At 43.8% G+C, this 13798-nt stretch overlaps 1 long non-coding RNA gene across 1 annotated transcript in view; it reads right to left on the minus strand.

The window, feature by feature from the left end:
* Nucleotides 1–1716: 1716 nt before the first annotated feature.
* The window catches only part of LOC308255500, a 60996-nt gene continuing 48914 nt past the window's right edge, over nt 1717–13798 (minus strand). Inside the window, exon 9 of the long non-coding RNA XR_013961357.1 lies at nt 1717–1892. This is a non-coding gene — a long non-coding RNA (uncharacterized lncRNA). The remainder of the gene's footprint in view (nt 1893–13798) is intronic.

Genomic DNA, 13798 nt, shown 5'->3' on the forward strand with positions numbered 1-13798 from the left:
AATTAAGTTTCAACAGCTCCAGTAATAATTATGGTTGCCAAAAAAAGTCAATGTTCTAAATCTTGACACTATGAAAATAATTAACAAAAATTGGCAAGTTGGGAAAGAGAAAATGAAAAGAATTTTAAGAGTGCTAATGCCATCATGTTTCATAACAGGGAGTGATTCCATACTCTCTAGAACAAAAACATGATTAAAAACCACTCTAATCTCTTGTATTTTATAAAGTTTTTAACCTTAAAGTGATTTTAAAGAACATTTCATTTTGAATTATTTTTAGAATTACAGAACAGTTAATAAAGTAATACAGAGAATTCGGTGTGCTATTCATCAGTGTCTCTTAATGTTAACATTTTATATAACCACAGTATAATTACCAAACAAGGAAAGCAACATTGATATAACACTATTAACAAAACTACAGACCTTATAAAAATATTGTAAACTTCCCACTGCTGTCCTTTTTCTGGTCCAGAATGCTATCCAGGATCTCACAGGGCAGTTAGTTGTCATATCTCCTTAATAATTCCCTCAGAGTAATCTGTTAAGAAACAATATCCCATCAGCAACTGCTTTTTAAAAATATATATATTTTATTGATTTTTTTACAGAGAGGAAGGCAGTGGGATAGAGAGCTAGAAACATCGATGAGAGAGAAACATTGATCAGCTGCCTCCTGCACACCCGCTACTGGAGATGTGCCCACAACCAAGGTTTATGCCCTTGACCGGAATCAAACCTGGGACCTTTCAGTCTGCAGGCCAGTGCTCTATCCACTGAGCCAAATTGGCCAGGGCTACTTTTTAATTTTACTTCTATTGTTATCTTCTTTAAATTCAGGTAAATTTAAATTCAATACTTTTATTTAAAATACTAGAGGCCCAGCGCATGAAATTTGTGCACAGGTACGGTACCTAAGCCTGGCCTGCAATCAGGACCATTTTCCCCGGCTGCTAGCAGCCAGCCCCGCCCCCCCACCCCCAGTTCCCTGTTCCTCATCGGACGATTGGAGCCTGTTGGTCGGGAGGGAGGGAGGGACCAAGAGGTTGGCTGTTCCTGCGGTTTGCTGGCCCCGCCTCTTGCCATCATTTGCCCTCTGTGTGTGGGGCGACCAGCAGGGCAGTGGCCTTGGCCTGGCACCACCTGCGTCTGCCGCCACCCACCCCCGGTTCCCTGTTCCCCATCAGGCAATTGGAGCCTGCCAGCAGGCGGGGAGGGACCAAGAGGTTGACTGGCAAGCCCTGATCGGGTGATAGGGGCCTGCGGGCTGGGGGCAGCTCCTGCATTGAACATCTGCCCCCTGGTGGTCAGTGCGCATCATAGCGATCGGTCATTCTGCTGTTCGGTTGATTTGCATATTAGCCTTTTATTATACAGGATTACTGCAATATTCATCAGAAAACCTCATTAAGGTGCTGAGATGCTCTCTGAAAATCCTTATTTAGCCAGAAAATAACACTATGTCCAGGGACTGTTGTAGATGAAGGGAAGCCTTTATAAAGTTTTCAGCCCAGGAGTAATCAGATCTGTATATTTCAAAACATAGGCTAAACCTGGAGGAAGCAAGCTGTAAGGCTGTTATAATAATAAAACAGGTAGAACATTCAGCTTAAAGTAACAGAAAACCCAAATAGTGGTGAGTTACACTGCTGTTGTCAGCTCTTTTGACAAAGATCCAGGCTTTTTCTTTTCTTTTGTCTTTTTTTTTTTGTCTTTCTACTCCATCATATTTGCTTTCATCCTTATGGTTGTCACGTCATGGTTCCAAGATGACTGCCACAGCTCCAGACATCACAGCCACAGTCAAAGATAGAAAAATTTAGGACAAATGTATGCTCTACATTTATTCCAGGAGACTTTTGCTTCCATCTCCTTGGTCAAAACTGTCACACCTAAGTGCAAAAGACAAAAGAAAGTTTGGGAAAGTTAGTATTTACCTGAGACTATGCACATTACAGGCACCAACAAAACCATGATGCTTTTAATATGGAAGAAGGGGGGAATGTATATTTTGGGTAAACAATTAACAATGTCTGTCAGGTATGAGACCAAGAGCCCCAAACTATGTCAGTGAATGGGGACTGGAGATGGGCAGATACAGTTCAGATATTTAGAAGTTAGGAAGGATGGGAATTGATGACTGGCTGTCAGTTATGAGGAAGAGAGGAATGAAGGATGCCTCTCAGATTTCTGCGTTGGGAGACTCGGTGAATGGGGATTCTGTGATTGAAGGGGAAAATGCTGTTTCCTTGGAGCTCCCAGTATATTGAGCAACATTAGAAAAGTGTTCCTTAATTAATATTTAAAATAATAATCAAAACAGCCACCAGCTAAGCATAACCAATGGACACAGACAGTAGGAGGGTGAGGGCATGTGCTTGGGGAGTGGGAGCGGCCGGGGAGAGGTAAATGGAGGAAAAAGGAGATTCATGTAATACTTTAAACAATAATGAACTTAAATAAAAACAAAACAAAAACAAACAAAAAAAAACAGCCACTATCTAATAAGTATATGCAATGGACCAACCATGGTACCAAATGTTTTATATGCATTATTTCATATAATCTTATAACAACTCAGTGAGTTTAGTCTGTTTGGGTCATTGAAATATTATCAGTTTCCAGAAAAGCACCTGATACATAGTAGGTGCTCTATCAATATTAAACAAAGAAAAAGGGGAAAAACAGGATTATCATTATTTTATAGGTGTCTTTGAATGTGGCTGTGATATCTGGAGCTGTAGCAGCCATCTTGGAACCATGAAGTGACAACCATGAGGATGAAAGCAAATATGATGGAATAGAGAGACCAAAAAAAAAAAAAAAAGCCTGGATCTTTGAGCTGAAAGCACCAGTGTAAGTAAGTCACCATTATTTGGGTTTTCTGTTACTTCAAGCTGAATGTTATACCTGTTTTATTATTATAACAGCTTTCCAACATGCTCTCAGTTATGAGGAAGAGAGGAATGAAGGATGCCTCTCAGATTTCTGCATTGGGAGACTCAGTGAATGGGGATTCTGTGATTGTTATTATTATAACAGCCTTCCAACATGCCTTCTCCAGGTTTAGCCTTCTAATTCATCCTCTGCATAGCTGCCAAAAGTTTATTTAGCTTGCTTACCTAAGGTCATATATCTGTAGTATGGTAGAGCTCAGAGTTCAGCTGAGCTCTGTGCTTCTCCACCATAATGTGCCATCTTTCTGCTAAACAAAGCTATGAAACTCCTACTTCTTTAAATGGAACGTCTTCAAATGGAAAATGGAACCACAGCAAAATCGGACACCAAATCCTTTCGTGACTTCCAAAGCCCTGGGTGATGTGGCTTCCCAAGGTCTCCCGATCTGGTCTTTTACACTCTCCCCTTCTTGCCTTGCTCCAGTTACCTTGCTCCTTGCTCTGGGAGAAGACACAAAGGTCTTCTCAACCTCAAAGCTGTCTTCAGGCTCTTCTCTCTGCTCATAAAGACCTGCTCAGCTCCCAAATGAATGGATGGCTCTTTCTCATCCATCAACTCTCAGCCGTTTCCCTGACCCCAAGACTAGCTCAAGTCCTCCAGGTACAGAATCTCTTAACACCACCTGCATCTTCTCTATAACGCTTCTCAGAGCCTATAACTAAAAAGTTATTGGCATGATTACCTGTTTATTGTCTGAACTCATGCTAGAACTTAAGCTCAATGAAGGCAAGATATCAGACTTGTTCACTATATCCCCAGTGTTCAGTACAGTATCTGGCACCAAGTAGATGCTCAGTACATGTTTTATGCTTGAAGGAGTAGATAAATGAATGTGATAGATGGGTGTATATAATGGATGGATGGATGTAATTAATGGTTGAATGAATAAATGGGTGGATGGATGCTATATATTATTAGACAGATGCTATATATACTAATAAAAGGGTAATATGCTAATTAGACCTGGAGACCTTCCAGACAAAGCTATGGTGGCAGGGCCGAGGCAGAGGTGGTTAAGGGCAATCAGGCCAGAAGGGGAGGGCAGTTGGGGGTGATCGGGCTGGCAGGGGGGGGGCATCAGTTGGGGGCGAGCAGGCCGGGAGGGGGGCCAGTTGGGAGTGATAAGGCTGGCAAGGGGCGGGGCGCAGTTGGGGACAATCAGGCCAGCAAGGGGGGCAGTTGGGGGCGAGAAGGCTGGCAGGCAGGTGAGCGGTTAGGAGCCAGTGGTCCCAGATTGGAGAGGGTGCAGGCCGGGCTGAGGGACACCCCCCACCCCATGCATGAATTTCGTGCACTAGGCCACTAGTGTATGAATAGAAGGATAGATGGGTGAATGGATGGATGGATGAAAGGCTTTCTCTAGACCACCTATCCCAGAGGATTCTCCATCTCATACGCCCAGTTTCCTGGCAGGGTGCCTCCTGCTGCAGCTTTGATTACCCCTCCTCCCTTTGCTGACAATGAATGCCAACTTAACTGGGCCTACACTGCTGGGAAAGTAGCCAAGAGACTCCAGACCTGACTTGGGTGTGCAGCAGCAAGAGATTGTGGGCTGACTTGGAAATACCCTCTCCCGGGAAAGAAGGTGGGCCCATGGCAATTATGCAGTAGAAGGGCCCTTGAAGTAAATCTGTCTTGTACAAACAGGTTAGAGTTAAATTTGACCCAAGCCATGAATCATACTGTCAGTTCCCATTTAACCACATCTCTAAGCCAGCAACCTTTGTGAGTGCTACTATTTATGTCGACACAAATATATGTATTTATACAGACAGAGGTATGTGCGCAAGCATTCTGATTAATTGTATCCTTGGGGAGAAAGGCTTTTTTCATCACTCCTCCTTTTGTGTTCAGTAAAAGCTGATTCAAGGAAGTTGAGAAGGAGGCCTTTGAGGGACCGGAAGTGCCAGGAGTGGGAGGGGAGATCAACGATTCATTCAGCAGACATTTCCGGATGCCTCCTCTGGATGAGCACTTGGGAGTGGGAGTGGGGTGGTGAAGGGTTTGAAAATTAATAAGACCTGCTTTTTGCCCCCATGTTATTCAAAGTCTGGTAGGGCTGCTGACTGACAGGAGGAAGGACGGGGGCGGTTAAGGATTTAGACTTTGAAATAAAAAAAATGGAGATTCAAATTCCAGTTTCAGCATGTACTTGCTGCATGACCTTGGCAAGCTAATTAAAGTCTCTGAGCCCCAGCCCTAACCGGTTTGGCTCAGTGGCTAGAGCGTCGGCCTGCGGACTCAAGGGTCCCAGGTTCGATTCCGGTCAAGGGCATGTACCTTGGTTGCGGGCACATCCCCAGTAGGGGGTGTGCAGGAGGCAGCTGGTCGATGTTTCTCTCTCATCGATGTTTCTAACTCTCTATCCCTCTCCCTTCCTCTCTGTAAAAAATCAATAAAATAAAATAAAATAAAGTCTCTGAGCCCCAATTCTCACCTCTGTGGGGTGTGACTTGCCCAAGGTCACACCCCTAATAACTGGTGGAGCCAGGCCTTGAACTCAGAATATAAGTCCAGATTTAGAGGATCACAAATCCACCCCAGGATTTCTTTAGCACCCTTCCAGCACCCTTTTCTTAAGTGTGATGGTCCCCTGGTTAGCCTTGATGACCTGGGGAAATTGCTGCTTTGATCATTAATTTTTGTTAGGTGCCAGGTATTTTATAAATAGGAGAAGCAGTATTGTGTAGTATTTATGGTTCCGAGTCCATCCTCTTCCCTCATGTGAAAGAAAGAAAAGATTCGTAAAGTATTAGTTAATCAGATGAACGATCCAACCTAGAAGGCATTGCACAGAGAAAGGCTTTGACTGAAATCAGGTCCTGCTGTCACTCACCCACTAAACGATTTTGAGCAAGTCAATCCCCCTCCAATGCCATTACCAGGTCACCAAGGTCACTCCGGATTCAATGGGAGAGGGCATAGACCCCATCGTTTGCTGGCAGAGGGATCGAAGAATTTGTGGACATGTTTTAAAACTACCACAATGTTCCACCAAAAAGAAGACCATCGGCAATAACACAGCCCGCTCACCAAGAGAAAATCGCAATCAATGCCTTGGTGGTCTACATTTATGGATATTGTTGTTATTGATATTTAAAAATGGGTTTGCTTTAGTCAAGACTCTAATGCAAGTGATAAAAGAAATGTACTAGCGCCTAGAGTTGAAAATCCCAGCGGTCTGTCTGACTTCAGGAGCAGGTGGCCCCAGGGGCTCGAGGAAGGTCCTCAGGATTGGCCTTGCTGCACCTGTTGGTTCTACTTTCCCTCGTTTGGTTTCATCTCAGGCAAGCTCTCCCACATGACAGCAAAAGGCCCCTACAGCTCTTGGCATGCATGGTCCTCAGTCCTTATGCCTGTAACAGGAGAGCTGCTGCTGTCCTCAGAGGTTTAGCATCCTCCTGGGGATGGCCCTCATTGGTCCAGCTGGAGTCAGGAGCCCAGGGGGTCCTTTAATGTCATGGTCTGGCCAAGAAGGCCCTGGGGAAATGAAAAGCTCTCGTCCACTACTGAGATCACAGCACACATGCAGTTCTGATTCCTGCTTTTCTCTGATTCACTTTATAGCCATGTCAATGAATATGCTTCCGACATCGTTTAGAATGGCTGCTGTGTGGCCCTATGAGTGGCTGCACCATTTATTTATTTAATTAAGTCCCGGTTGTTGAATATTTAGCTCTTCCCAATTTTTCACTGCAGTAATCAGCACAGTATGCCTTCTAACTGCATCTTTGTAAGCATCTACCATATATTATTTCCAGACGTGGAATTGCTAACTCAAAGGACATGCATGTTTTTAAATCTCCTGATGCTTTCTTGTCAAACTGTCTTCAGGAAAAGTTGTAACAACGTGTACGCCCCCTTACATGATTTAAGATTGCTGATTTTCCCTTGCCCATACCCATACCAGCTCCTAACACCTTAAAAGCAAAATCTTCTTCAAAGAGACAAAGTGTTATTTTGTGGGTTTAATTTGCATACTGTACTTTTTTTTATTGCTAGTGAGGCCCAATAAATTTCAGCTCATCTTATACAAACTGCATTTTCCTGGGAGAGAAGCACAAGGCCTGAACTAGTGACTGCCTGGGGCCCACAGTCCCCAGTCCCTGGGAGGCTGGGGAAGGTAACAAGAGCAATAATGGTAATGATAATTTAAGTAATAGTAGCTGCTGTTATAGCGCCTTCACTATAATCAAGCGTTGTGCCCAAGACTCCCCATTGACCATCGTGTTTAACCTCCTCAGACGTCACACATAATGGCCGCTCTGTTAGGCGCCCCCTCTTACAGATCTAGAGCTTTCTTTGCTCAGACCCCAGTCTCTTGGCTATACAGTCCTCCCTTCTGATTTCTGCAAAGGGTCTTTCTTATCTGTGCCCTCTCTTTCATCCCCTATCTACGCAGCCTCTTCACTTATTTGTCGAGGAACTCGACTCACACAGAGCATTGTGTGTTATCAACTTGACCAAGGACTTGGGCGCCGCAGGAAGTAGGCGAGAGACTTACTGCACACTGTCTGTATAGCCAATGTCAGCGTTTCTTGCTTTTTTTCTCTCCCTCTCAGGAGCAAAACGCATTCCTCTCCCTGTCTGTTCAGTAGCACAGAAATTGCCTTCAGTGGTTTCAACATGCCATGGGCTTATTGAAGTACCCATTTCTATACAAATAACAGGGGGGAAATGGAAAATAAAATGTTCTCTCGGGCTTTTAACATCTATAAGGTAGGGGGCTTAATGGACTGCCCCACTTTATACATGAGAAAACCTAGGATAAAAGAAACAAAATAATTTGTCTGAGGTCCTACACTTACACAGCCTAAGAAACTCTCAGGGCTGCTGCCCTGGCAACAAGAACTAGTACTTGACCCTGAGCTTGCAGCTCATCTTCTTGCCCCCATGCCTTCCCTCCCGCTGTTTCCTGTGCTTCTCACCGACGATTCCACATTCTCCCGTTATCTCAACATCTGCGGGACAAATAGACCAGATCCCATCCTTCCACCTGCAAAACCGAGCTCAGCCTGTAAACGTGGGAGAGTGGGTCACAGACACAGGCCCATGTCAGCATGCAAGTTAAGATGGTAGTGACCTGAGACCGCTCCCTCCAGCACCCTCAGCCCTGAGGGCAAGGAGACCTGGAGCAACTCTTGAGTGGGGCGCGCTGGCTCCCCGGACCTGGATCGAGATCAGTCTGTACCAAGGCTGTCAACTGACTCATTTACTCAAACACCTTCCCATGTTCTCAGCTCAGGCAGTTCCTGATGCAAAGCTGAGAATTCTCCTCTGCCTCATTGTGTGCCTGCTCTTGGGGGCGGCAGCTTTAGGTAGATTTCTGAAAAGCAATTATGCTTATTATGGGTTAGGATTTCAGACACCTTCTCTGTTTGCTGAGTGCATTCATTTTCAGCCCTTTCCATCACTCATTCTTCCTGACAGCCGAATTTTGCAGGTGGAAACATGTGCAGGTGGAGAGCAACGGAGAAAGGGACTCTGGATTTAGACAAATCCAGAATGTGACTAAAGAATGTTTTTCTGTAGCAACAAGAAAAACAAAGAAAGAAATAGTGGGCCCTGACAGCATCATTGGTGTCCACGGAGTTCCCAAGACTTGACCCTGGATGTCTCAGTCACGTGAACCAGTAAATTCCCTCCTTTACTTAAACCACTGTGAGGTGATGTTCTCTCACTTGCAGTGAGAAGGTTTCTGATTATTATGCTTCTTATATGTGGTGACTTTAAAAACATACATTTTAAGTGTGTGTGTGTGTGTGTGTGTGTAGTACATATATATATATATACCAAAACAAGATAAATGTTAATATATAATATGTAATAATATATATTAACATTTAGTTGTGTGTTTTTTCTTCTCTCTCTCTCTTTTTCTTTTTGCCCAGCTCTACCCAGGCCTCATTCTCCCCACCTCCCCGGCCTTCACCACACTGTTGTCTGTGTCCAGGGTCTATGCATATATGTTCTTTGGCTAATCTCTTCACCTAGTTTGTTTCATAGTATAATAATATATATTACTATTTAGTTTGTTTTTAAAAATCAGGGCTCATTTAAAAAATTGAAACCATGAAAAAAACTATTATGAGATATAGATTTGGGGTTAACAATAACGGATGGAGCACATGGGCTTACCTCTGCACCCTTGCAAGTTCCCACTACAAGTAAAGAGGTAAAAGAAGTGATCCACAGTGTGGAGAGAACAAGAGAGAAGACGGCGGCCCTAAAACATGGAAGCCATGTAGCCAATGGACACGTGGTCACTGCAGACTAAGAAAGCTAAAACCTTTCTGCTCAGTGGAGAAGCAGAAAAACCATCAATTTATGCTGTGAATCCCCCCAAAGACTCAGGAATTGGAGATGTCATGTGCCTCTTAAAATAGAGTACATATAGAGCAGGAAATGGCAGGTTTGTTGAAAGCCTATAAAGAAGCCGTTATAATAGCTTCTGCACCCCACCTACTTTTAGAGGGTGTCTTTCTGCATTGAAACAAGAGGCTCTGGCCTTGGGGGTTTCCATCTGGAAATCAGGAAGGGGCTGAGTTAAATGAGAGGTAGAATCTGAGGCTGAGGCCTCACTGTCTCCGCTCTAAGTCAGGCGTCACTGCAGCGGGCAAGCAACAGGAAAATTCCACTCTGGAAAAAGGAGCAGCCCAAGAGCGAAGACCCACAGGACCTCACGGCTGGGGCTTCCTGCAAATCACAGCCAGCCAGTCAGTCCTCTCCCAAACAGCACCTTTCTCCCGTGCATTTAGTCACATGTATAATCACTTACAAAGGAGGGAAGGTTGTAACTACCCACAAGTTCTTTCTAAATTTAACAATTTATGTCCTATATAATAAAGAGCTAATATGCTAATTAGACTGAACAGCCGAACGACCTTCCGGATGAAGCCGGGGCTGCGAGGACCCGCCAAGGCTGCGAGGGGCTGCGAGGGCCGAGCCCCTTGCACAAAGTTCATGTAATAGTAAAGGCTCTATATAAAGGCTGTATGTGCAGTAGACCTATATGGAGGAAGAAGAGGATAATCACGCAGTCCCCAGGTGTAACTGGGAGGAGGGTTCCTTTCTAATGACAAATCTGATGAACACTACTTTAAGATAAGGACCACATTTGGCAGCACTGATGAGGGACACATTTGATATCACATGCCCTCTTATGTGATGCACTAACAGGGACACAGCAGTACTAATAAGGCCTTCCCACCCAAAAGGCACATCCTGAATCTAACTGGGAGCAGACAAATCCAGAATGTGACTAAAGAATGTCAATGTTATGGGAGAGGGGGGAAAAAAGGTGGGAACTGTTCTAGATTGAAGGAACTAAAGAAATACGAAAATTAAATGTAGTGGAATCCTAGAATGAAATGAAACTAGCTAAAAAGGGGCATTTTTAGGACAATTGGAGAAATTTTAGTATAGAATGTAGCCCTGATTGGTTTGACTCAGTTGGTTGGAGCATTGTTCTCTACCCTGAAAGATTGCAGGTTCTATTCCTGGTCAAGGCACATACCTAGGTTTCGGGTTCGATCTCCAGTGGGGGCTCATACTGGATGCAACCAATTGATATTCCTCTCATACATCGCTGTTTCTCTCTCTCTTTCTCTCCCCACCCCCCCACAAATCAGTAAGACATATACTAGGAGGAGGGTTAAATATATGTATAGTGGGTGTTTCCCAAAAAATGTATACACACATTTGAATAATTATAAAGACAGTGTTTATTAAAATACATTTCATTTTCAAAATTGTGCTATCAGCTGTTAAAGTGTGTATGCCTTTTTTGGGACACCCTGTGCATGTAACATAAATTTAAATATAGAATACATAAAATATATTAATATTAAATTCCCTGAATGTGGTGCAAATATGGCAAAATGTTAATGATGATAAAATGTGTAAAGGATATATGGGTGTTCATTATACTATTCTTGCAAGTCTTCAGTTGGCTTGAAAAGTTTCAAAATGAAAAACTGGGGGATAAGGGCATGGGCCTCTGGAGTCTGCTCTGCATGGCCCATTGGGTAGGTGACTCAACTTCTTCAAGTGCCTTCCCTGTCAAAGGATGATAACAATGGAACCTAGCTCACGAACCTGTTGAATTAAATGAGATAGTGCCTGCAAGGTGTGTATCAGAGTCCTGACACAGTAAATGTTAACTGTCATTATCATCTGCCTGTTCCCTTTAATGGATGCATAATTCCATTGTCTTGAGTTTCTCTTGATTTGGCAGGAAGTCATCACCCCGCTAATGAGCTCTGCTATTTTCTTGTCAGTGCAAGGTAAGGTGGTCACAGTCTGAATCTGCAGAAGGAGGTCTTGCTCTGACTGTTGAATTTGGATGCCTGACTGGTAGACGCCTGTGGTTTAGAGCCCCTTTCCCTACCTCCTTCAGGTCATAGAACCAGCCCCCCTTTCAGAGGGGAAAGCCATTCAGTGTGGCTTGAGTTTGGTTAACTGTGCTTCCTCTACTGCTGCTGGGGTAGCCACCCACCCAGGCCTGGATAAAGCTCTTTCCTCCAAGCCAGAGAGGTTGCTTTGAGGATCAGCGTTACCTCAGGTAGGGTCCTCCCTAAGTTATCTCTCCCACCAAGATCTAGAATACCTAAAAGGAACCAGAAATACAGAAGTGGATAAAGCCCAGCCCTGGCCCCAGACAACACTTGGATCTAGAAGGGAGATAAAATTCAGACCCAGCTCCCTATTATTCCAAATCTCAAATAAATGGATAATTTTCTCTTTCTCGTCATTTCTCCAAATGAGGCACCAAAATTGAACTTCTCAAAAACCTCTTTATCTATAAGGTAGAGATTTAAAGTTGCCTCTAAAAGACCTGCAAGGAGCAGTTTCCTTCCAATTACCACTAGTTTCTCATCAACATCGTTCCCTTGGGAGATATTAATAGAAGGGAGACGGTACTGGATGATAATGTCAGGGAACCTGCACTATTTAATAACTTCTGAAAGTGCCGCAGGCTTAATGGCACAGCTTTTCCTTTGAAATCCCAACTTTTTTTTAAAGCCCTCTCCAGCTATTTCATTGTATTGTGTTCAGACCATCCTTTGACGCAAGTGGGACAAATATAGTCATATCCGTCCCTCTGGTAGCTGAGGGGGTGGTGCAGTGTCGCAGGGAGGTTCACAGGCTCTGGCGTCAGACTGGCTGCTTTCACTCTTGTCTCTGTCAATTAGCAGGTTCGTAATCTTGGGCCAGTGACTCCGCTCTTTTGAGCCCCAGTCCCTTCATTTGTAAAATGGGGGTTTAAAAGTACCTATTTCATGGCATTGTGGTAAAGCTCAAATGAAATAATGAATTCAGTGGCAAAACCTGGTGCATAGGAAGTATTCAGCAAATATTACCTATTATTCTTATTCTTATTCTTATTCTTATTCTTATTCTTATTCTTATCCTTATTCTTATTCATTATTACAGACAGTCCAGGAGTGACAAAAATAGACAAGCAATCATGGAGAACTGCCAGGCAGAAGCATGGTATCAGACTTGGAGGCAGATACAAAGGGCCAAAAAAATTGTCCTTGCTCTTAAGGATCCCACAACTAGGTTGGGAAAGGGGGACAAAATGCACGCGGAAGAAAAAAAAATAATGCAAACAATTAAAAGGAGTTTCTTATGACAGATGTTTCATGGTGGCATCGATGTTCAGACACGCAGTATGAGGACATTTGTTTCAGACAGATGTGGTATGAGAAGCGTCTTGCCAAATTCTCACAGTGAAGCAATCTTAGGGGTCATGAACTTGGCCCGGTCTAGAATTTAGGTCTATTTGATGCCAAAACTTCTGATTTTTTTGACATCTCGCTGCCCTCATTGATTTCTCTCTACATCTTCAAGTTCTGAGGCATAGTAGATGCTTGTTTCTGATTGGAGGAGAGGATGAATGATGGGTAGGAGAGGATGCACTGTGGGTTGAGTGTGGAGAGATGGATGGAGGGGTGGATAACAAATGGCTGGACAGTGGCTAGATACATGTATAGTGGATGGATGGATGGGAGGTGGCTGGAAGAATAGTAGGTGGATGAATAGTTGAATAGTTGAAAGATGGACAGGGGCACAGAATTGCTTTATACCTAAAAGCTCATGAGATATAACCTTTAGATTAGGCACTAGCCCAGGGCGAAGTGGGAATGGAGAAGCAACCGAGTGTAGTCAGGTACTGAAGTGCCCTGTTACTCCTTGTTAAAATATCAGCTACGTAATGGTAGTTAATAAGTACTGTAATGTAGTACTTACCACATGCCAGAGCCTGTGCAAAACCCTTTACAGAGATCATCTCTCAAAGGCCTAAGGTCACTATCATCACACCCCTAAAAACACCCTAGAGCACAGAGAGGCATGTCTCCACGTTGCACAGCGAGTAGTTGGCAGAATGAGGACTCGGACTCAGGCTGCTGAAAACTCCAAGCTTCTGTTCTTTTTTTTTTTTTTTTTTTTTAATATATTTTTTATTGATTTCGTAGAGGAAGGGAGTGGGAGAGAGCAATAGGAACATCAATGATGAGAGAGAATCATTGATTGGCTGCCTTTTTGACCCCGGTGGTCAAGTTCTGTGATTGACCTTTATCTTCACAGAAGAAGCTCATAACACCAACTAGGAGTCCAAAAATATTTCCTGGGCAAGGAGCTACCTAAGCTGAGTCTTACAGGCCAGGAGAAGAAGGGCTGTCAAGGCAGAAAGAACAGACAGACAGCCTAGCACCAAGGAGACATAACAAGTCCTTCCTGTATGTGAGAGCGAAGCAGAAAAAAGGCAAGACAGGAGACCAGGTTAAGGGGAGGGGGACTGCCAAATATAGAATATCCAATAGTAATATTAATA

The sequence above is a fragment of the Plecotus auritus genome, assembly GCF_963455305.1.
Source record: "Plecotus auritus genome assembly, chromosome: 8".
Classification (NCBI taxonomy): Eukaryota; Metazoa; Chordata; class Mammalia; order Chiroptera; family Vespertilionidae; genus Plecotus; species Plecotus auritus.